This window comes from Camelus ferus, chromosome 13 (genome assembly GCF_009834535.1).
Source record: "Camelus ferus isolate YT-003-E chromosome 13, BCGSAC_Cfer_1.0, whole genome shotgun sequence".
Classification (NCBI taxonomy): domain Eukaryota; kingdom Metazoa; phylum Chordata; class Mammalia; order Artiodactyla; family Camelidae; genus Camelus; species Camelus ferus.
The window spans coordinates 34,481,706-34,506,435 of NC_045708.1; the positions used below are offsets into that span (position 1 = coordinate 34,481,706).

The 24,730-nt window shown below is 47.8% G+C and overlaps 1 long non-coding RNA gene across 2 annotated transcripts in view; it reads left to right on the top strand.

The window, feature by feature from the left end:
- LOC106728877 overlaps window positions 1–24,730 on the top strand; it is a 33,196-nt gene that overhangs the window by 820 nt on the left and 7,646 nt on the right. The window contains exons 2-3 of one of the 2 annotated variants that reach the window (XR_004325009.1): window positions 530–726; window positions 23,820–23,959. This is a non-coding gene — a long non-coding RNA (uncharacterized LOC106728877). The remainder of the gene's footprint in view (window positions 1–529; window positions 727–23,819; window positions 23,960–24,730) is intronic. The other variant, XR_004325010.1, reaches the window with a different exon arrangement.

The following is a 24,730-nucleotide window of genomic DNA, read 5'->3' on the forward strand; positions in this document are numbered from 1 at the left end:
AACCTCAGACCGCTCCGCTGTGGACGCGGACTGGCCCGCCAGTGACAAATTTGAGGAGACGGACCGGCAGGTCCTGGTGGAGTAAAAAGCGAGAGGGGAGAGGGGCAGGAGTGGGCAGGCACTCCCAGACTGGCTGGGAAGGCAGCACTCAAACGAAACCCAGGGAAGCTGGTATTTACATCTTTGTATCACGACACTGTACCTGACAGCGGCATGCGCTTACTAAGTGTTCTGTGAACACGTTTCATTAAAACAAAACAACAAAGCAGTTTTCCTCAGAATTCCTTGGGACTTGCCATTTAAACAGTCCTCTGCCGTATAGTTCCTTGGACCCACACAGGGTCCTGGTGAGGGCACCCCGGAAGGGTCAGAATTCACATCCCAGTTCCTGAGACCCTAAGAATTAAAAGAGCCCTTAAAACAAGCTCCTTCTGTTCTGGAGAAGCAAATGAAACTTAGAAAAGGTCATGGGCACCGCTGCTTAGTTCTGCTAAGGAGAGTTCACTGACTTTTCCTATCCTGTCAATAGAGACCGAAGGATGAAGCATTGTCAGAAGCCCACAGCCTAGAGTGGAAGACACAGGGGGACAGATACACAAAGAGGTGATTTAAATATGGACGATGAGTGCCGGGAGACACAGAAGCACAGAGAAATGGGACCAGAGAGGAAGGACTCCTCACACAGCACAGAGGCTCAGGGAAGACTTCCTGGAGTGGTTTTGAAGGGTAAGTCAGGGGTAGCTGAGAAAAGGAGCAGGTGTCAAGGCAGGGAGGTAGGGGTTGCCGGTGCCAGTAGGGCCTGCTAGCAGTTAGGTGTGGCTGGAGCAAAACACCAGCGGCAGGAGCTGTATCTTCTGGCCAGGCTGGAGATTGTGTGCTTTATGTGTCCTAGGTGATGGGGAATCATTGCAAGATTTGGAGCAGAGGGTGGCTGGAGCCCATCTGTGCTTTCAGGAGGCATGGACTGGAGGGGGCAGGCAGGAGGCAGAGAGGCCAGAGGGGAGACAGGCAGTGAGGGGAGAGGTCCCCGGACCCCTAGCTCAGTGCTCTCCCAGTCCTCTCATCGTGTCTTCAGGCACCAGATTGAGCAGCTGAAGAAGGGCCACTCTAGAAGGCTGGGCTAGAGGGGTCGAAAGGCTCCTGGAGGAACACAGGATCTGGGCCTCTGGAAAGAACATGGAAGGAAAGGAGGGGACACCAGAGACTTTCAGACTGACCCACAGGGAACTGCCATTTCTGCACGTCAGGGATGACGAATGTTGGCTAGGTGGTTTCAGCTGCTAGGTGTGAGAGCCACCTCGACTCTCTGCTCTGCACACAGCTAGTGACAGATGCAGATCAGGCCAGAGGGCCTGGATGGGGCAGGAGAGCAGTGTGTCTCCGTGCTTTCCACACACGCAGCTCGGAGAACTGCAGCTGTGACTGAAGAGAAGTCTTTAAAAGAGCCTCCACTCCTCACAGCTCCAAAACTCCTTACAAAGCCATCACTCCCCATGGTAAGGATGAGGTGAAAACCGTGGGGGAGGGGGAGAATTTAATTCCACTGAGAGGGAGTGTGACGGTCTTCATGGGGAACTGGAAGACATGAGGCAGATAGTGGGTAAGGAAGGACCCGATCGAATTAGAAACTGATCCATATAATTACAGTGCTGGTGCATGTGACTACGTGTGTGACTTCAAATACTCCAGGGCTTTTTCCCTAAAATTATAAATGTCTTGTTGGCTAATTATCATAAGGACCAGCTAGAACTTCCTCCTCATGGCCCTTTCCTATGGCTGTGTGACCAGGGTCCAAACAGCTAACCTTTCTGGGTCTTTCTTGCTTCAGTCAGCTTCCTGTCCTCACTATTTTTCTGAGTCAATGTGTGCAATAGTGTTTTAGAATCTCCACCAGTATGGTTAGTGATATTGTTAATGAGATGCAGGACAAATAGTTTTTTCCACTCCTAGGTACATACCCAAGAGAACTGAAAGCATCCATCCACATATAAAGTTGGACACAAAAGTTGACAGTAGCATTAATCAAAATAGTCAAAAAGGAGAATCAATCCAAATGTCCATCAGCTGATGAATGGATTTATAAAATGTGTTATGTTCATATGATGGAATACTGTATAGCCATTAAAAAAGAATGGCTCAGTCTTGAAAAGATTACGCCATGGAAACGAAGCCAGTCACAAAAGGACCTATGCAATATGATTCCGTTTATATTTAATGTCCAGAATTGGCACATATATAGAGGAAAAGAGTTGACCAGTGGTTGCTTAGGGCCAGGAGTGGAGATATTGGGGACCATGGCTAAAGGGGGCCACTTTTCTTTGGGGGAATAATAAAAATATTATAAAATGATTTTGGTGATGGTGGCCCAACTCAGTGAATGTGCTAAAAACCATTGAATTGTGTAGCTTAAATGGGTGAATTTCATGGCTTGTGAATTATATTTCCATAAAGTTGTTACCCCGAAAAAAACCCAAAGAGGTCTGAAGCCCCAGGAGTGGGTGCTCCCCAAGAACGAGGGTTTCCGTATTTTCAATCTTTTCTCCCACCTGGTGGAGCAAGAGCAGCCCCTGATGAACAGTCTTTAAGTCCTAGAGATTTAAGGGGCTTCTGCTCATGTCTCCCCAAGCAGCGCCAAGTAGTTCAGCTGCCCTGTTGCGACCTCAGTTGCCCTGTTATCGAGATGAACAGCTTGTGGAGCAGATAACCTTTCAGGTCTTCTGCACCCAACACTAGAATTCGGAGTTCCCTGGTCACCGCCTGCCCAGGGGCCCATCTGCAGGATGGGAAGGGGCACAGGGCTCAGGAGGCAGGCAGTGGACTCAGACGACGCCTACCTCCTCTCTGGGGCCACATCCGGCCCACTTTCCTTTTATTGCACTTTAATTAAGTTGTTCAATCAGATGGGGACCAGGAATCTGCAGGCTGTAACAGCCGGGGCAGGAACAGAAGCCTTGTAGCGGAACTAAACCAACAAAGTCTGCCTCTTGAGCAGATCCAGGAGCCCTGGTCCTGCTGAAGGGCGCCGCTCAGGCGGGGAGCTGGGGGGCTCCCCTGCTCGGCTGGCCGGACCAAAGGAGAAGTTTGCTCCGGGTCTGAGGGCTGTCCTCTCGGCTGGCCATTGCCTGGGTCATGGGCCACACTGGTGTTTTCCAGTGGACTTGGCCTGGCCTGACTCCCAGCTCCAGTTCCTACCCCAGATGCGCCCAGCTCCCACCCACCCCCAGGCTCTGTCTTCCCCACCCTGGTCTTAGTGGCTTGGAGATTAATCAATCCTTGATGATTGAAAGACATGAATGCCTTGTGGGGTGAGAGAGAAGGAAAGAGGATTCTAGGACCATATGGAGGTCAGTCGTGCTTAACCCAGTCTAGAGTGATGGAAAGGACCAGAAAAAAAAGGTAGACACTGAGATGATTCCAAAAAGGGCATTCTCTCACAACAGTGGGGAAGCAGACACGCCATCACAGAATAGCAACAGGGGATTAGACTTGCTATACACGATGGCATTTGTCACAAGCAGAACCTTCTACTAGGGCCAGCCCATTGGGGGAGGAGGACACAGAGGAATCAGCCCAGGATTCTGTCTTCAGGGAGCTTGCCACCCAGAGGAGGAGACAGAGGGACCCCCAAATAGGGTGCTTTGGGAAGCAGATGTGGGGAGGAGAGGGAACAGCAACCTTAGGAGAGAAGAAAGTCAAGCTTAGGAGAAGGTCAGCAAAGGTCTTTTTAGAGAAGGTGATATCTGAGTTGATCTCCAAGGATGAACAGGATTTGGACAGGGAGTATGAGAAAAGGAAGGTCATTTCAGATGGTGGGAACAGCGTTTGCAAAGACAGTAAGCATTTGGCCTGCTGGGAGCATCGTAAACGATGATGGGGGAACTAGAAAGTAAGAACTATCAGGGCAGGTTGGAAATAAGACGGCACCAGGAGGGGCCTGCGTGACCTTGGAAAGCCCTGCATCTTGCAGTGCGTTCAGAGTATACAGTCGTTACCTTGCTCTCCATACATTGGGCTGGTTAAGAGTGGCTCACGTGTTAGGTTCCGGATGAGTTGTGTTCACAGCCTGTTGTGTGCAGCTGTTAGTGATATAAGGAGCATTGACTCTGTTAACTCACAAGTACTTACTGGGTCCCCATGTGTACTGTAGTGTGTAGGCTTGAAGGAACACAGCCCTGACCTCTGGCTCCTTGCAATTCTTGAACAAGACAACAAATATTGAGGTGACCAGTTAAAATGCACTTCTGTGCCAGGTGAGTAATGTAGTATTGTAAAAGTCCAGAAGTCAAAGAGAGTTGGAAGTTCAAGGACATTCACCCAGGAGGAGTGGGATTTGAATGAGGCTGTGAAGGAAAGTGGGATTTAACTAGATGGAAAGAGCCTTGCTTGCATCTCTGTTGAGGGGAGTGATGAGAGAGAAGGGGTAGAGGTAGGGCAGGGAAAGGACATTCTGGCTGAAGAAGAAGGGTGATTCTGAGAAGGGGCTGGAGTGGGGGCTAGCGTGGCACAGCTGTGGTGCTGGCAAGCGAAGGAGGAAAAGGAGCTGGGGATTATTGTAGACCTACTCTGTGACAGACCCTTTAAAGCATCTCAGCAATGCTGTGGGACAGATATTTTTACTCCCATTTTAAAGATAAGGAAACTTGAGTCTTAGAGCGGACACATGATGTACTTAAGCCACACAGCTGATAATTAGAAGGACCGTCTGGTTCTTTCTACTGAACCACTTTCTTCCTTTAAGACACCACTGAGGAGGTAGTGCAGGTTGTGTGGACCAGACTGGGTGTGTCTTGTGAACACACACATACAGTCGCTGGGGGACACCTTCACAGCGCATGTGCACATCCTGGGTTGTCTAATTAGGACGAAACTAATTAGGACCAGGGGACGTTTGTCATTTAGGAGACTTTGCCTTTTACTTTAACCCAAGCTGTGTAAGGCTCTGTTCCTGTATTTAGGCTTCAATAGAAGTACGGAAAGGGAAAAAAGAAATGTGATGCTTGAAACAAAATACCCCATCGAGCTGACCACTAAATAGCACTTAGACCCCAAGTATACACACAGCTGCTTTATGTAATGAAGGCTGTGGAACATGTTCCTGGATATAAAATAACAAACCACATATAACGTTTTACACTGCTGTGTAATTAGCACGGATCTGTGAGTGTGTGAGCCGACCAGGGTGAGAGGAGGGGAGCTGGGGCCTCCAGCACAGCAAGGTGGAGGGGAGAGCATGTGCTGTTGGGCCAGAAAGATGGGAATTTGAATCCTTGCTCCCCACTTTGTAGCCATAAGGCCTTGGGCAACTTATTTAAATTCTGGAAACTTCCACTTTCATATCTGTCAATAGGAGTAAAAGTATATGCCTGATAGCACATGGTTTTGCCCTTTCTGCCCCCACAGGAACATTTGGCAACATCTGAAGACATTTTGGGTTGTCATAACTGGGAAAGTGCTGCTGGCATCTTAGCGGGAAGAGATTGGGATGCTGTTAAACATCCTGCAAAGCACAGGACGGTTCCTACAACAAAGAATTACCTTACCCAAAATACCAATTGTACTGAGATTGAGAAATCCTGTCTTACAGAGTTGCTGTTTCAAGGATATAATCATTACTAACTTTTTAAAAAAAAAAAAAAGAGGCACTGGGGATTAAACCCAGGGCCTCATGCATGCTAAGCACATGCTTTACCACTGAGCTATACCCACCCCTGCTAATCATTTCTAACTTTTATTGATTATCTGCTGTGTGCTCAGCACTGTTCTATACTTTAAAAAAAATTTTTTTTTATTGAAGTGTAGTTGATTTACAATGTTAGCTTCAGGTGTAGAGCAAAGTGATTCAGTTACACATATACATACATACATATTTTCTTTTCAGATTCTTTTCCATTATATGTTATTACAAGAAATTGAACATAGTTCCCTGTGCTGTCCAGTAGGTCCTTGTTGTTTATCTCTATCACTTTATTTAAATGTGTTGCCTCTTACCTGTTCATGGTAAATAGATGAAGGAGGTACTGTTATTACCCTTATTTTACAAATAAGGAAACTGGGGCCCCAAACTTGCCCAAAGTCACCCAGCCAGTCAGTGATGGAGCCAGGTGTGAACTAAGGCAGGGTGACTCCAGAGGCTGCCACATGCTGCAGGGAACTCACATGACTGCTTCAGTGCCTGAAGTTGGTGATGGTGACTTCTCTAAAGAGGGCGAGAGGACTGGCTCATTCATTAATGCCACATGTATGTACTGAATCAATGCTTGATGCTAAAGAATTGGTGAACGAGATAGGCAGGGATCTGCTCACACAGACCTTCTTTTCTCGTTCAAGAAGAAAAATAATAAAGCAGTAAGCTTACTGATGGAGATCATGGAAGTGACGAGAGTGTCCTGTAGATGCTAAGGAGCCTGCCAGGAGATGCTCTGCGGGAAGAACATTCCCAGCAGAGGGACCAGCCCGGGCAAAATCGGGAGGGAGGGAGGGAGGGGGCCACCTTGGTGTGTCAGGACACAGAGAAAATTCCAGCAAAGCCTGACCATAGGGCATGAAGGAGGAAATCCTAAGAGATCACAGTAGAGAGATAGGAGGGGCCAGGTGAAGTAAGAATTTGAAGGTCAAAGTAAGGAGTTGGAATTCCACCTATCCTGAGGAGCCACAGGAGGGTTTTAAAGAAGAATAATGCAATCTGATGAACATACTTAAAAGCTGGTTCAGACTTTGGTACGGAGGTTGGTGAGGTGGCAAGTGAGGATTTGCAGGAGCCCAGCAAGGGCACTAGAGCAGTCGTCCGGTGAGGATGGCGGCGGTTCCTCCCGGGGTGGTTGCAGTGAAACTGAAGGAAAGTGAGCGTGTTTGGTTCACACGGTTAGAGCCAGTAGCGAGTAGTGTGTGGCGGATGCGATGGCGGGGGAGCGGGAGAGAGGAATCAAGGATAACTCTGAGGCTTGTGTCTTGAGTAGCTGGCTGCATTCACTGAGATGGGGAGAGCTGAGGAAGGAGCAGAGTTCTGAGGGAGTGGAGGGGAGGTACCCAGAGTCCAGCGTTAAGTCACGTTAAGTATAAGCTGCCTACTGGGGTCCGAGTGGAGGTGTTAAGCAAACAGCTCACAAATGAGCCTGGGGCTCAGGGGCACAATCGGGGCAGGGAAGGATACATTTAGGCTCCGTCGCACAGAGACGTTATCTAAAGTCAAAGGCCTATCTGAGAGAGGAAGATGAGGAAGGCTTTGGGCTACGCCCAGGGGACCTAATCACAGATTTGACCACAGAGGGTTTGACAGACACCCTTTCAGAGGACCCTGGGGGATGAAGCTCAGGGAAATGAATTGAGAACAGAGAGGGAGGAGAGGAAGTGGACATGGTCAGCTCAGGCAGCTCCTTCTCAAACTATAGTGGGAAAGAAATGGAGTGGTGTCAGAGCATGGGGTCCACAGAGAGACTTAAAATCACGGTCTTGCAGTGTTTGTGTGCCGATGCAAAGGACCCGGCAGGGAGGAAGGAACTGATGATCCCAGAGCCAGAGGGGTTCTCTGGAGGAGCCCCAGAGAAGTGCTAGAGAAAGCAAGAGGCCCGCCATGCAGAGACAGTGGAGGCGCCCATCCTTGTTCGCACATTTCATCTGTTATTACAGAACGGCAGGCAGCAAGCATGTGAATGCGGAAGGTAGTTGAGAAAGCTGTGCTGACATAATTATCTCTACTTTCTCAGAGAGGAACATCAGCGCTCTGACCTGGGCCGCTGGTCAGCCCCTAAACCCGACCATGCAACCAGAATGAGCTCTGGCCCATTGACTGGGTATCCCATCCCTTCCAACCGTCTCCCTTTGTTCATAAGGAGTGACCATGGATGACTCAATGTAACCCATCTCTGCAGCTGAAAAGACATCTTGAAGCCAAGTGAGGTTCAGCAGCACAAGGTCAACAGAGGAGGCTGTCTCCAAGACAGCTGCCTTCAGAGGAGAGGCTTGTTAAGATTAGAGCCATTTGTGGGGAGTGTCTTAATAGGAGGGAACCAAGAACAGGAGGCCAACCAAAATGAGCCAAAAGTTGGAATTCATTAGACTGAGAGGCCCAGACTGACGTAGGATGGAGAAATGACTGAGATTGTCAACAAGGACTCAAGCTGAGTGAAGTGGAGTGTAAGTGGGTTAAGTGCGGTTGTTGGTGGTTCAACTAAATTTAGGAACGCTGAGTGCTTTGCACATTTTCCCTTTTATATGGGCCCTTGCAAGACCAATGTCGTTTGTGCAGTTAGATTTATATGGTGACTGAGAGTTTGTGACTGTACAATATATACTGTATAAGAAAAGGCTTCACAACTTCCTAGCTCAGTCCCTCAAGACCTCAATTTCCTCATCCGTGAGGTGAGAGCCGTAGTCATGCATAGCTCACAGGTGTGTCGTGGGGCTCGAGATGAAGGATGGGAATGTTTTTTGTGTCCTATAAAGGGCATGAATATTACTTTTATGATCATTAATAATGATACTAAGAAGAAGAAGCCTCAAAAGTATCTCCTCTTCTAGGATAAACATTTTTGCGCTCTTCTAAAAATTTTTGAAAGAGCACGAGTCATCTGCAACACAGATGCCTTATGGAAGAGGTCATGAGTGTCCACGGCATGGTGTCATCCAGGGCCACTGCACTGAGCATTTGGGCAGATTGTGCCTTGCACGAGGGCATTCTGCTGAGGAAGTGAGTGCACAGTGAAATCTGCGGGCAAGGGGCTGCCTCTACGTCCAATTCCACAAGGCGCTGTACAAGCTGGCAGTGACTCTGCTGGCTCCCGCCCACACATGTCCTTAAATATTTCAGCTTGCTTGACCTTAACTTACCAAATCCAGTGGTGGGAGATCAGCTGACCTTCTGTCTTCAGCTACTGGCATTTTCACGATAACTCTCCATCTGCCTCTCTAGATGCTGATGGTCTCTTATCTACTTGAACGCCCTGCTTTTCTCTCAAACTCATCATATCCAAATTCAAACCTCCCTTTTTTCGCAATTCAGAACTTGGGCTGGACTCTCTACTTCTCACATTTTATATTTGGAAGCCGTTTTCATCAGTCTTCTCTGATGCTACCTATGATGTTTTGTGACAAGAAGCTTATCGCCTTCTGAAGTAGCCAACTCCACTTTTAAGCATCTCTTAACTTTTGGAAACTTCCGTGTATTGAACCTGCATCTTATACCCACTAGCTCCTACCCTTGGGATCACATGGAGCAAACCTCCATTTTCTTCACAATTATTCATAGATTGACAGGGACCAACTTACCCTGTGTCTTACTGTTCTTTCTTCCATTCCTTCTGTAAAAGATTTTGCCTCTTTCTTCTCTCCTGATCTTCATTGCTAACATTCTTTGTGTCTGGAAATGGTGCCAACATCCTACAGTTTTTTCCTTTGCTGATTTGCTAACTCATTCATCCAACATCTGTGTGCCCAGAGATGGGAGAGAGATGAAATGATTTGTCCAGGATCTCACAGCCATTCAACTCTCCTCTGGCTCTAGAGTCTGTTCTTTCACTCTAGCTACAGCTGCCTCTCTGTGGAAGCAGTAGCCTTGGAATCCAGTCAGCATTGAAAGTGGCAGAAACTTCTCCACTTAATTAAACTTTTCGCCTCAGAGCTTTTTCTTAATCTGCCTAGAGTGTTTGGCAGTATGAGTTTTGTAAACCTCCAAAGATTGCTGTCCATCTCTTTCCTCCCCTCTCAAATCAGCAGCTCATGCTCAGGGTGTAGCCAATTTAATGTCAGCCGTTTCCCCATAGTTCTAGGTCCTTTACTCTCAAAACTTTCCAGACATGCTGCCACTGGAGTAATTACTATTTTTAGCTATAATGTAAAGCATTATCAGGACTCAGAAAACATATGATCTTAAGAGAGTCAACTCCAAGGAATATCATCTATGCTGGGAAAGAGTGTGGTTAGGCAGGAGCTTCAGGAAGGTAGAGATCGTGGCAGTGTTTTTCACTTAACATTGTGCGTCACTCAAATTCATAATATCTGCTCCTACTAGCCGCTGTGACTAATGATATCGTTGGAGCACTTTCTCTATGCCGGGCATTTAGCCATGCGTAGAGTTAGCAGAGTTCCAGTCGTTCTGCCTCCTCACCAACACTTGGTCTAGTCGACTTTTGTAATTATAGTCATGCTAGTGGGTGTGAAGTGGTATCTCATTGTGGTTTTGATTTGAATCTTTCCAATGACTAATGGTGTAAAGCATCTTTTTTTATGCTTGTTTGACATTCTTATGTCTTCTTTACTGAATCTTTTGTTGAAATGGTTTGCCCGTTTATATCAGGCTGTTTGGCTTTTTACTGAGATGTGTTAGTATTCTGTTTACAAGCCTTTTGTCAAACATAGTTTTGCAAATTTTTTCTCCCAGTATGTGGCTTGTATTTTTGTTTTCTTCACAGTGTCGTTTGAAGTGCAAATTTTGAAGAAATCCAGTTTATCAATTCTCTGGTTTTATAACTCATGCTTTTTGTGTCTCATTTAAGAAATCTTGGCCTTAAGAAATCCATGGTCATTAAAGTTTTCTCTCCTTTGTTTTCTTCTAGAAGTTTTATAGTTTCAGTTTTTACCCTTCAGTCAATGTCCCATTTTCAGTTGAATTTGTATGAAGTGTGAGGTAGGGATCAAGGTCTTCTTTTTCTTCTTCTTCTTCTTTTTTTTTTTTTTTTTTCCTTGTTTTTGAAAACAGATATCCATTATCCCAGCACCATTTGTTGAAAAGACTGTCCTTTTTTATATTGAATTGCTTTGGTGCCTTCATCAAAAATGACTAGTTATTCATACATACATCTATATTTGGACTCTCTAGTCTGTTCTGTTGACATACTATCTATATATACAGCAACACCACACTGCCTTTATTTCTATAGCTTTATAATTCACCATGAGACTTCAGTGGTTGTGCCCTGCCCCCTTCCCTCCTGTCTCAAAACTAGATGATGTAAGTCTTCCAAATTTGTTCTTTATTTTCACATTTGTTTGGCTACCTTAAATCATTTGCATTTTCATACTCATTTTTAGAATCAGTTTGTCAATTTTTGTACAAAAGCTTGCTGAGATTTTGTTTGAGATTGTAATGAATCTCCAGATTGATCGGGGGAGAATTTATTCCTTAATAATATTGTCTTGTGATCCATAAGCCTGGTTAATTACTCTTTCAATTTTCTTTAACTTCCCCCTAGCAATCTTTTGAGGTTTTCAGTGTATATAAACCTGTACATCTTTTGTAAAACTTTTCCCTGAGTACTTCACAATTTTTGACGCTCTTATAAATAACCTTTAAAAATGTTCCATTTTGATTGTACTTTCCAATAATAGTGTATGACTCTATAATATAAAATGTAATTGTAGTTTGTATATTGTTGTTTCCCATAACCTTGCATTTTCTGTATCTATTGAGATGATCATATGGCTCTGTGATGATAGCCCCTCTCAGTGGCCAAACTCATCTGAGAATCACAGGGCAAGGAAGGATGGCTAGTGCAAGGCAGGGAGACCAGCCTCCCAGAGCAAGAGTAGAGTAGAGAAGGGTAGAGAAAGTATCTGGAAGGGCAAACAGAATATCCAGCACAACACATGTGTGTGTGTGAATGGATGCATCTCTGAGCTCTATTCTGTATCGATGGTGTATTCATCCATCTGTTCTTATGCCAGTACCACAGTGTGTGTTCATATCATGGTTTTGTACCACGTCAATGTCTGGAAAGGTGAGTTCTTCTCTTTGTTTTCATTTTTAATGTTTAAAGCTTTTAGGTTAAATGCATTTGTATTCCTCTACGTACATTTAAGAGTAAGTGCATTGAATTCTCAAAAAAATCAACTGGAATTTTGATTGGCCTTGTATTAAATGTTTATGTTGATTTCAGAGAAGAGACATGTTTTCAGTATCAAGTCAGCCTGTCCAAGAGCAAGAATGTGTCTCTGCTTATTCAGCTAATCTTCTGTGTCCTGTATTAGTGTTATACTCTTTTACATAGCAATTTGTTGTATTCTTGGTTAAATTAATTTCTGGATACTTTCTATGTTGTTGCTACCATGAATGGTGCAAATATTTAGTGAATGCCTTCTATATGCCAGCCCTGTGTTGGATGCTAGGGATACAGTAGTGAACATGACCTGGTCCCTGGCCTCACGGGACTAACACAGCAAAGACAGACATCGTGCATATGAACAAATACATGACCACACGTTGTGCCGAAGCAAAGGCCCAGCTTTCCACCCTGGCCCTCTGCCTTCCCACTGTCATTTCTAGTGCTCTGTGTCACTGCTCTTAAAGAGATCCCAGCCAGATGTCAGGAAAGCAGGATTTCCAGTTCCAGATCTGATTCATTCTAGCCAGTGTGTTCATCTTCAGAGTGAAGAGTTGGCCTAGACAACCTTTCAGGACTCTTCCAGCACCAGCCAGCTTCTTTTGTTTCTTTCTTCTTCTGCTCTTTCTCTCTCTGTCTCTTTTTTCCTCCCTCTTTCCACCTTTCCTTCTTTCTTTTTTTCCTTCTTTTTTCCATGATTGAATATGAAGGAAAGAATAGTCTTACCTGGGGAAGGGGAACTTCCATGTCTAGTTTTAAGTGCTGTTGAGATATTCAGACCAAATGCCCACAGTAGAACATGTGAGCATGACTCCTGGGAGCAGATTCCATACTAGAGATGGACAGAGCTACGCTGAAAGTCACCATGTGAATCAGACCACTTAGAAAGAGTGTATAAAATATAAAAAGAGGAGGATTGAGAATAGAAACCAAGGACTGAGCCATTTAAAGTAAAATTAGAGAGAGGAAAAGCTCTTTCTGAAGAAAACTGCCATAGGTTTTAGTTTTGTAAGGCAAAGGTTTTTAATCTCCTATGAAGACACTTTGGAAGGAAGTTTAATGATTCATAATCAATCTTTTAGAATCATCTTCGCTCTGGAATAACACTGGTCAAATTGATGATCACCTATGATTCAAAAGTGTAGTACTGACCTCTAGTGATTTTGTTAACAAGGTACTGGAGCAAGTCATCTTATATTGTTCATTGTCTCAGTTTCTCCATCTATAAAATGGGCATAGTAAAGTTTATTTGATGAGACTGTGGTGAATGTGAAATTTGAGCCTGGGAAAGTAAGAAATTCCTATAGAACTAGGAAATATTAGTGTTATCATTCTCTGTGATAACACCAAGGGTTAAATTGGTTTTCTGTATCTGACCTTTTTTCCCCATCCAGTGACTAACATTTTTGTAAACTAGTGTTCATTCCATTCTCACATATCTCTTCCTTCTGTCTCAGCTCCTCTGGGTTCCCCACACCCAGCAGTTGGGAGATCAGAAAGACACCATCTGCTGATTAATAAACAGACATGTATTCGTTTATAAGTTGATTGGATCAGGGTGTCTCTTAATGTCTCTGTTCTGAATGTTCATTTATTCCACCACATACTCACTTATCTAAGGTCATACCCAGAGGCTCTGTGGCTGAGATGAATCACAGCTGAGCTAACCATCCTTCCTGGAATCCATAGTCTGCAATGTATGTGAGTTTAGCCAAAGTGGACACCTGCCACCTACTCAGAACAGAACTGGCTTCTGGTGATCACATCTGTACAGAGTCCACTTAGGGCACAGACTCCCTGATCAGTGAGGGCTGAGAATCAGGGGTGGAGCTTCTATTGAGCACCTTCTGCATGCTCAGTACTGGGATGGGGACTTGTGTCGGGTAGAATTTGAGTAAATCAAGAGACCTGGAGCTCCTTGGAAGGAAAGAAGATAGCAGGGGATGGTGACAGGTTTAGGGTAGAAACTTAAGGTATTTCATGGGCAGCTTGTAATTCATCTAGTCCAGGTTGGGCTCTAGCAACCTGTAACTTTCCCCAAATGAATTAATACTCTAACAATCCAAAAATCTCTCCAGGCCCTCTGAGCTAGCTTATTGACCTCTGTTGGCCCGCCTTTTGCTCTGAAGTGTGTTTACTTCTCTGGGAGTTGCAGGCTCTCATGGTCAGGGGGCTTGGTGAGGACCTTGGTCTGTCCTCCTCCAAGTGGAGATGAGGAGCTGCAGGTTTATCTGGGCTATACAGCCACCATCCTTGCATTCTTTATCCCCCAGCTGGGTGGATAATGTCCCAGAGACATTTATACATGAAGGAGGTTTGCTTGCTTTTTTTTTTTTTTAAGAGATGTTGAAGAAACCAAATGAATCACAAAGCCCAGAGGAGTCAGTCATCCTACTGCCCAAAAGTTTATGAGAGCAAAAAAATCCTTTCGTGAGAAGGGCACCCATGCCCATCCGTTTGCGTGGTGCTGCGATTTCCCAGAAGGGAAGCTCAGGCCCCCAGATTTAGAAACACTTACCCAACATCCTATAAAAGTCAGTGGCAGAACTGGGATGAAAATCTGTGTTGTTTTTCCCCAGTCTGAGCTCCCACTTTGTACTGCAGGGAGGACTTAGGACAGCCTAAGAAGGAGGCTGTCACCACAGTGGCCCAGGGTGCGTGGGGTCAGTCCAGGGACAGAGTTGGGGTCCACAGTCATCATACCAGGGCCTGCACGTCACTCATGGGGTGCCCAGGACGATCCTTCCTTGCTTTCTGTTCAGTCTTTTCTCCTGGAAGGCTGGACTTTCCAGAAGTGCTGCCATCGACACAACAGGGCTGATCTCAGGGACACCCCAGGGCTGTCTGTGTCTGTTGGGGTGCGTGACCTCTCCAGGCCAGCTCTGAGCTGCACACCCACCACCAAAGCAAGGTCTGAAAGCCAGTGAATGGCGAGTGGGTGTTGGTACTAGAGACGGAATGCGGACTCACAATCAGGCAGATCGGAATTCGGAACCCAAATCCACCAATTCTTAGTTGTACCAACTGACACAAGCTACTTTTTGAGCCTCAGTTTCTGGATTTGATTTTCATACCAACCCACATGAAGAAGGCAAATTGGAAAACCAAGAATCAGCGGGGCAGAGTGTCTGCCCTGATGTAATACTAATTACACGAGGGCTGGGCCATGACCAAGTTAGCCCTCGTTCTGGGCCAGGTGCTGCGTGTTAATCCTCACTCCGGGAGGGAAGTACCATGCTTGTCTCATTTTATCAATGAGGAAACTGAGGCTTCGAGAGAGCAGGCACGTTTTTGACATCTGGCATGTTTCTCACATGTTTCCTGAGGCTGGCAAGGAAATCCTTCCCACTTTACAGGGAGGAGTTGGGGCATAGAGAGGAAGGTAAACAGTGTGTCCAGGGTCACCCAATAAGGAGTTGGTGGAGGAGCTGGGTCTAAGTCCAGGTCTTCTGGCTCCCAGCTCCGGGCTCTCTCACCACCCACACTCACAGGGCCCTGCCAAGCCCCAGGGAGGGCATCCTGTGTGCTCTCCCAGGCTGGCCTCACCCCTCTTGCCTGGGCAGGGCTGGCCTCATCCCCTGCCAGACAGCCTGGTTGCCCAACTCATGGGCAGGAGCCAAGCCTGGCAGCCTTTGGTGGGCATCCAAGTCAAGCTGCTCTTTCCTGCGCTGAGTTTAGCACACAGCATGGCTTCATCATCTAAATATGTCCTGCCAGACAGGCCTCAGCTGCTGGCCGGCGGGGCACTTGGCGGTCCTAGAGAGCTTGGTGCTAATTGGGCCCAGGCGACATAAATCAGGGCTCTCGTGGAGAAGAAGTCCAGCCGTTCTCTGGCAGGTGAGGGGTGAGAGGTGGGAAGGATGGCAGGCTAAGAACCCCCTACCGAACGGGTTGAGTCCTGCAGGGCCCTGTGACCTTAGCAAGTGTTGGGATCTCTCTGGCATCACTGTTCGTAGGAAGAGTTAGCAGGCTGTACCCCACAATCTCTGATCGTTCATGCCAAACTGTAGAGCTTGTGTGTGTGTGTGTGTGTGTGTTTCCCTTTCTGCTTGGAGCACTTACTACATCCTGTGGTACTATGGGCTGAGCGTCTGTCACCTGACCTGGGGAAGATAAGAGAAAGTCCTTCCCCTAAATACAAGATCTCCCAAGGGCTACTTTGATGTCTGGAACCTTTGTGGCAGAAGGCTTGGATTCCCCTGGAGACAGAGCAAGGCCCTCTAGGAAGGGAGGGCTCCCCAGCTAAGCTGGGCCACTCACTGACTGGCGGCCGGGAGGTTGCTTGTCAGGATCTGTCCCTAGAGCAGACCTGAGCTGGAAACAATCTATGGTCAGCTGTACTGAGATGAAGCCGGGAAACGGTGAGTCTGTTGGAAGACAAACTACACCAACTTTATAACTTGTGACTTTGCCAAGCATGCATGTGCTTAACCAGCCACGCACTCCCTAGTGTATCTGCCTACACACTCGGCGTTTAGGAAGCACCTGCCAGGTGCCGGGTACTGTACTGGGTGCTAGGAATCCGACTCCTTTGTTGCCTTCTTCAGAGTCATGGTCTACAGAGAAGGATGAGCGTCTGAAAAATTGACGACAAGACGATGTACCAAAGGTACGTGCAGACTTCTCTGAGCACAGAGGAGGGCTTTAGGGACTCCGACTCGGTGGGAGTGGTGGAGGGAAGAGAAGTGGCATCAGCAGGGCCTTAAAGAGTAAGTTCAAAGCACTGGAGAGGAGACTTAGAGGAGAGGAGAGAACATGCGCACGGCTGACGGAACTATCAAAGGGATGCTAAGATCAGAGACCAGCGGATTCCATGTAGTGTGAGGGAGGATGTGTGGATGGAAGGTCAGGGGGACCAGAGTTAATAAAGGCCAGAGTTGAGGCTGAGGCTTGGTCAACTCAAATCACATCCCAGATGGGGCAGGGGACCCTTCCTTATTTACAGGTTTTTTTTTTTTTAAACTGTTCCCAACCCTGCCTGTGCATCAGAAACACCTAGAGAGATTTTATACAATACAAATGACAAATGGCCCCCACCCTTGAGATCCAGACTTAGCTGGCCCAGTGGGGACCAGGAATCAGCATTTTTAAACCAGCTCCCCAGGTAATTCTGAGGTAGGTAACTTAGCAGCCTAGGATTCCTTAAAAATGTAAGATGCTGGTGGGAGAGGGTATAGCTCAGTGGTAGAGCGGGTTTAATCCCCAGTACCTCCATATAAATAAATAAATAAATAAAAACCTAATTACCTCCCCTTCAAAGAAATTTTTCTTCAACAGTAAGGTGCTGATAAAGGCAATGAAGAAAAAGAAAGCAGAAGAAGGAGACACAGAGTGCTGAGGGAGTGGGGTGGCACAATTTTAAACAGTGTTTTAAAAGAAGACCTAAAGGAGCAAGGGAGGGAGATGTGGGGGAATCTGGAGAAAGACCCCTCCAGGTGGAGAAAACAGCAGGTGCCAAGGCCCTGAGGCATGGCCGGCTGATGTCTTGAAGGAAGAACAAGGAGGCCAGTGCTGCTGGGGCGTAGGAGATGAGGTCAGAGTCTCAGGCAACGGGGGCAAGTGCGTTGTGCAGGGCGCATACCCTGGCCTTTTTGAACCATTGATTTAGTCCAGCTCATCCACCATCTAGTGAGGAAACTGGCTGGAGAAGGGACACTTCACTGGACACATCTTCTCTGCATCCCTCTTTCACAGGCCCCTGAGCCAGGCTGGGAGGCTGGGTTGGGTAGAGGATCGTATGTTTCCCCGAAGATCCCAATCTGAGCGGCGAGGCCCAGGCTCACACAACTCTCTCCAGCAGAAGGTGGCCTTGAAGCCATGTGCTCTCCAGATTCCGACCACAGCAGGAATAGCAGTCACAGTCCGAGGTGGTCATGGAGAGAGGCGACATGTGACCGAGCAACTGTCACTGCTGGAATAGCACCTTGAAGGGTGGGTAGGACTTCCGCAGGCACAGCAGGAAGCACTTGTCCAATGAAACCGAACAAGTGCCCGGCTGAGATGGAGCCAGAGTGGATGTTTGTGGTTTGGGGGAGGCAGCCGGGAGCATGGGGTCAGTGAGTCCTGGGTTTCAAGTCTGGTGCAGCCTTGAAATTTGAGACCAACTCAGGGCACATGGCTTTACGTCTTTGTATCTCTCTGGTCTCAGTGTTCCCATCTTTTGCACAGAGTTCATCCTTTCTCTGAGTACTGGCTGTGAAAATGACTGGAGTAATGCATGTGCATGTGTCCACCAGCCCAGGGCTTGGCGGGGAGAGAGTCTCCCAGCGTCCCTGCTAATGGTTAGAGTCCACTCTCTCTCTTGCTGTGCCAGGCTGCTTCCATCAACTACAGGAAGAGGAAGAAAGCCAGGTGGTGGGGGCAGGAGAGCAGGTTTGGTCCATTTTCCTCTCCACGTCCAACACCTCTCTCTGGCTTATTGAAGCCATTACGGGCAAGGCGCCCGCCACCCAACAGTCCCCCATAGAGATTCACATTGCTGTTCCCTTTGGCCTTTGTGCTCCATGTCTCAACCACACTCAGGGGGTGGCATCATTACTGTTGCTCCACTTCATGGCTTGGGGGCATGTGGAGAGGGCAGCATTGTCAGGGAAGGAGCCAGGGCTTCTCTGTGTGTTTTTTCCTCTCCACCTGCTGACCGCCATGGCCAGGCCAAGGACATACAGCCCTTTGAGGACCCTAGCACACCAAGATGAGCTGGGAGCTGCTGAGCAGGTGAGGGAGCTGGAGACGCTTCCCCTACCCGGTCCATGTGGAAGTGTCCTAGGTGACAGTGGTCATTTGGCCCTGCCCCCTCTGCCCTGCCAGTGATGCCAGCTTGGCCCAGCCTCAGCCCTACCCTCTGGCCTAGACCTCCTTCTAATTTGACTTAGGTGGCTGGGGAGAGGTAGGCTCACACATACAGGTTTAACCCTTTCTTTGCCAGGGGAGAAATATTTCTGAGGCAATTTGTTTAGATGCAAGTTCTTTGTCCTCTTGATCATTCATTCTTTCAATAAGCCCTTCCTTAGGTCTCTTGGATACGGTTCCCCAGTGCTGCAGCCCCATCACTGAGAATAAAGAGGCAAGTCAGACCTAGTCCCTGCCCTTGATACTCTTACCACTTCCGGGAGGGCAAAAAGGGAGACTTGTAATCACCGGCCATGCTGAAGGACCTGAGAAGGATCCTCCCTGGAGGATGCAGGGAGCAAGAGATGGATTCTAGCCCAAGAGACCACTGTCCCCTCTCCTAGAATGTTCGGTCATTCATTCTTTTGTTCACTGAGCCTGGGCCCTGGTGGGGGCCCTCAGAACTGGTCGGGGCCTGGGGGCCCCACGTCCAACTCCGAAACAGGCTGTTAAACAGAGAGTGGCAGGGAATTGCGGGGATGGGGAGCAACCTCTTCAGGAGAGGAGGGTTAGAGCTGGGGGCAGGAGGCAGCTCCCTGGAGGAGGGGGCATTGACTCAGGCCTTGAAGAAGGGAAAGGCTTTGACTACTTAGAGATACAAAGACAGGCTCTGGGGGAACCACGCTTACCACCTGCTGGGTGTCCTGGGATAGTTCTTGTTTAAACTGTCTGGGTCTTATTTGAGCTAAAATATCAAGCTGGGGCTGACTTTTGCACTCATATTTATGTAATGGTATTTTCACCAAAGGCTATATGTGTTCACAGCCTTTCTGTGGTTTGATTGCTTTGATCAAATTTTTCAGAGAAATAAATTAATCAAATAATAATAGGCCATTCTTTAGAATAAATGTCGATTTCTAGTTTAGAAATACCAGCTCTGTGCTTATATCCAGCCAGCTGGGGTCTAGTTTGACCCTTTAAACTCAACCACAAGGGAAGGTCCCCTGGAAAGGTTCTGCCCTCAGTCACCTCCCCTGAGCTGGAGTGTAGGTGGGGTGGGGAGAAGGATAAGGTGGAAGATTGGGGTGGCATTAGCATCCCCAGCTTGAAATGACCCGCAGCCTTAGGAAACGAAGTTCAAGGATGGAGGACGTTTGGTTATTTTACTGGTTAAAGGAGAAGGGATTTTGAATCAGCTCTGTCTTTGGACAAGTCAGTTAACCCATGTGTCTGTGCCTTGTGTGCCTTCTGGGGGATCACTGAGGGCATCACATGAGATAAGGTCAGATACCCAGCTTGTAGCTGGCACTTATGGAAGGGGCTGATCCAGCAGTGATAGCTACAGCACTGGGAGCCCACGGTAGATGTGGCTTTTGAGACCAGAACCTGCAAAGCGCCTGACACCCTGTTAACACCAGGACTGTCACTCAGCCCCCCACCCCAACTTCCCACACACACACCTGAGCAGGTGCGATCAGAGGCTGAGAGGCTCAAAACTCATAAAACAAAAGAATGAAGATGATGACAGACCAAGGGTTGTCACTGTGGGAATCAAGGACCCCCCCAGGCACCCAAAGCCAGCAGTTCCTCTTTGGACACATACTTCAGAAGAGAGCTCAGGGGCTCTGCGCTGTGACAGGCCCTTTCTTCTCCTCTGCATTCTGCTGGTTCTGTCCATTACCCCTGAATGGAAGTGGAAGCTTAATTTTTCTCTCTTGAAGCCATTAACACTCTGGGCTCTTGACAAGAAACACAGCTCAGCTTTAATTAGCCACAGCGAGCTCCCTGTGTGAGCTTCTATGCAGCCCAGGGACTTCAAAGATAAGGCTTCTCCATTCTCTCTAATCAGAGCTATTAATGAGCCAATTAAGGCTTTCTCTGGGGCCAAGGCAAGCAGCTGTCTTAGTACCTTGGGCACACAGCTCTGCCTGGCTGCCAGGAAGCTTGAGAATTCCTGGGACTGGGAGCCCTGGATCTGCAGATTATCCGCTGTAGGTCCTGGGATGGAACAAACATCTCTGAGCTGCTTTCCACAAGTGAGAATAACACTATTTCTCCTGAAGAACAGGCATTATAACAGGCATGATTGCCAGTCAGAGGTTCTCAAAATTTAAGATGCTTCAGAATTATCAGGAGGTCTTATTAAAACTCTTGACTGGGGTCCGTTCTGAGCTTCTGACTCTGTTGCACGAGGAGGGGTGGTGTGCAAGAATTTGCATTTCCAACTTATTCCCAAGTGATGCTGATGCTGCCGCTTCGGGGACACATTTTAGGAAGCACTGCTCTAGGCAAGTGTGAGACAGTCTTGAAGGTTCTAATTGCACTCCCATCTATAAATGTCCCCCTAACTCTTTCCTTCACCTGCGCCTCACCTGACAGTGTCTAGGAGCTGCCCATCTGGGCCATGAACACTTGGACACATCAGCAGTGCACACCAGTGTGTGGTGGCCAGCCAGTACAGAGTACTCCAGGTGCGCTTAGTCCTGGACAGAATTTGGCAGGACCACTGTGCTAAGATTCCAGGTCTTGTTATTGTTCTGAAGTCTCCAGCAACTTCTTTGGGAGGGAAAATGGATCAGGACTTCCTGACTCCACAGAAGGCAGAGATAATGGAGTCTTCAAAGTCTTTTTGACAGATCCTTGCCTGGTGGACATTGGCAAGATAGAGGTGGGCCAGAAGGAGGGCATCTGTGGTTTGGGGATACTGCTTAGATCTCCTGATGGCCTGACTGACGTCTAACTGAAGTCCCTCAGATTGCATTTTGCCTGTTTCCTTTGGCAACAGAGACTGACTAATTCATTTCGCCTACTGCCTCCTGCCTGCAATGGTGGAGAGCAGGATTTGTGTCACCCTGTGCTTCCAGCTTTAAAGACAGACTTTTGTGGTCAAAGACGTTAACAGTTCAGATACTTAGGATGCTGGGTTTCAGCTGGGGCTGTGGCCTCCCTGTCCAGACCCTCATGAGGCTCACTCCCACCAGTTATGCTCTTCTTCCTCCCCCTGCCCCCCACTCAGGTCTAATTCAGCTTTCCCGCCCCTCCCTGAGTTCCTCAGAGAGCTTGCTCCTAGGCTTGCCCACTTTGGTGGTCTTTACTTTCTAGACAACATGTCCCAAAGTGCATGTCCAGGGGCCTCAGGGGATGTCAGCAGCTATAATGTGACTGAGGTGTCCCTCGGGGAGTGCTGGACTAGGTAAAGTAAGTCAGGTACCTTTTCTGCAGGACCGTGAATGTGCTACTGTGGGCTGGGAAACTCAAGAGAGATGCTTAACAAGCAGCATCTCCCAAACGTCTTTCACCACAGAGTGCGTACTTTTCCCACAGAGGACCTTGCTTTGGTGTAGAGAAGCTAAATAAGCTTCAGAATCCTGCACACTTGGTCTTCCCATCGTGGGACTTACACCACTCTGAGCCTCATTCTCTTCATCTGTAAAATGGAAAGTGGTCCTTATCTTGGAGGGCTGTTGTAAGGTTCAAGTGAGGTGACATAAAAGATGGACAGCCCAGGGTGAGGTATACAGTAGGGGCTCCACAGATGTGAATTTTCTCCTCTTTGTTTTGATTCTCTGGTGGAAGCTTACAATTTGAGTCAAATATGAACTGTACTAAACAGAGTGTGCAGCAAATACTTGGCCTGTGAGGGTGAATCCACACTCAAATTCACAGGGTCGGAGGAGTGAGAACTCAGAAGGGACCAGGCCATCCAAGCAGGCTTCCTGGAGGAAGCGGTCTTTGCTGGGCCAGATTCTAAAGCTAGTTCTCCAGCAAAGGCCTGGGGCAAGGAAGGTGGGAGGGGTAGGCATTAGAGCTGCATCTCTCTGTAAGCAGGCTCCAGCAGGACTCCTTTTCTTTATTTTTCTTTTCCACCCTGGAGGCCCGTTTCCCCACCAAATGCAGCCTACACAGGCTTCCCCTCCCACAGACTGAACTTGGCCAACATCTCAAGTTCCAGAGGTGTGAGCCTCAGAGTGGGCCCTCCTGGCCTGTGGAAATTCACTGGGCTCAAAGAAGCCTGCTATGCTGATGCCCTTGGGAAGCTCAGGGCAAGCAGGCCACCAGGCCCAGGGGCGCTGGCCCAAATGCTACCCACCCCGACCTTGACCACAGGGGTGAGTGGGGAGGAGTCCACTCAAAGCTGAGGAGGAATGATACTGAAGACTTTCTCCCCTAGACTCTGAACCACCTCCTGCACCCTGACCTCCACCAACCAACCATTTCAGGAGATCCCACTTTGAACCAGGCGTATTTCCTCCTGAATTCATTTAATCTCCTAAACTATCATTACATTTCCCATCTTACTGATGAGAAAACAAAGGCTCAGAGGGTCAGCTTGAACCAGGTCTGTTTGGTTCAAAGTCCAAGATTTTTCCACTGGTGCTACAGAGTTATTATTTCCCTTTGTGCCTTTCCTAGTTTGCCTGGCATGTCACCACCTCCAGAAAGTCCTCCTGGTCATCACGAGGCCATGCTTACCACCCCTTCTCCTGAGTGTCTACAGTTGGAACCACAAGGCACAATTCCAGTCAGTCCATATTTCTAGGAATGAAAGATCTGGGTGGGTGTCCTACCCTGTACCCTAGTGCCTGGCATGGCACACATAGTAATCTCTGTTGAGAGAAGGGGTAAAGAAGTATAATTTTCAGGAATACACGGACCCAGCAGGTGCTTTGCATCCCATCCAGTCCTGAGTTGCTTAGCATCTTCTAACCCTGCCACATTTCTCCACCCTTCCTTGCACCTCACCAGCTGGCCTCACAGATACTTGCTGAATCATCTTCCAAAGTGTCATCCGTTTCACCTCCTGCAACTCAGCTTGCTTCCTGGACTTCAACAGGACCCTCAGATCTTCATGAGCAGGTCCCTGTGGCTGGGCATCCTCAGGAGGGCCCTGTAAGATCTCGGCTCCAATTCTCTTCCTCCAAACGAGCTGCAGCCCAGCAAGTCCACGGCAGACCAAGAGCTCAATCTCCACCCACCAAAACCCACTTCAACAATTAGCGAAGGTGCCAGGGAAATTATGAAAACCATGTAACAGATAAACGGCTGTTCCTGCAACTTTCTTAGGTTTCAAAGGGAGGACAGCTTTCTCCAGCATGTGGGTGAGAATTCAGGCTTTGCATGCGCTTTCCAGAAGGCGCAGGGCACAGCAGTCCTTACAGGATTCTGCTTTCCCTCCAGTGGAATCTGACTAGGTCTCTCGGGCCCTGGGACTGAGATGGATCATGGACCAGGCTCCACCCGAACACCGTGGCTTGTTCCCCAGCATGAAGAGTAGACATGCAAATGGGTTCTGAGCAGAAGAGGAACAAAATAAACAGGTCAGAGGGGGCCAGAGCTAGAGAACACCTTGGGTCACGATGTCCAATCTTTTCACTTTCCAGACAGGGAAACTGAGGCCCAGAGCAAGATGTTGGCCTGGTGTCAAATAGCTTCTTGGAGACTGAGCCATGGCTACAGTGAACACCTCAGTGCCTCTCTAAAATCTTGAGAAAGCTCAAGTGATAAATGTTTACGAGGAACTGTGTCTGGAAGCTTCTCTCTGCGTTGCTTGGTAAAAATGCCCCAGGCACGTGGATTGGGTTTACCCTGGCTGCCGATACTGCAGGGCATGGCCTGTTGGTGTGTTCAAGGGCGGTGAAGGCTGGCTGAGATGTACAGCCAGACGCTTGTCTTCCAGTCACTGGCCACCTGGCTCTGTCCCCCAGGTACCTGGGTGCCCAGAGAACTCACAGGCAGACTGTGAACAGAGCTCAACCTGGGCACAAGTTTCCTTCGGCACGGGGAGAGAAGAATCTACAGTTGCCAAACATAAGGCTGTTTATATAGGGTCCCATGAAATACCTGTGAAAGCAACTCCCGCAGTTCAACACTGGGGCTCCAATGTAAACATATGTTGAGCAACTCTTATGTGCTAGTGCCTTCAGTAGCTCTCTATTACCCACAAGAAATGAAGCTTAAGCCCTTCCCATAATGCTCCAGACCCTTATGGACTTATCTGTCCTATTTCTCACCTGTCATCTTAAAAAATTCAATACATACTATTCACAGCCATCATTCTGAAAGCACCATCTATCCACTTTTTTTGCCTC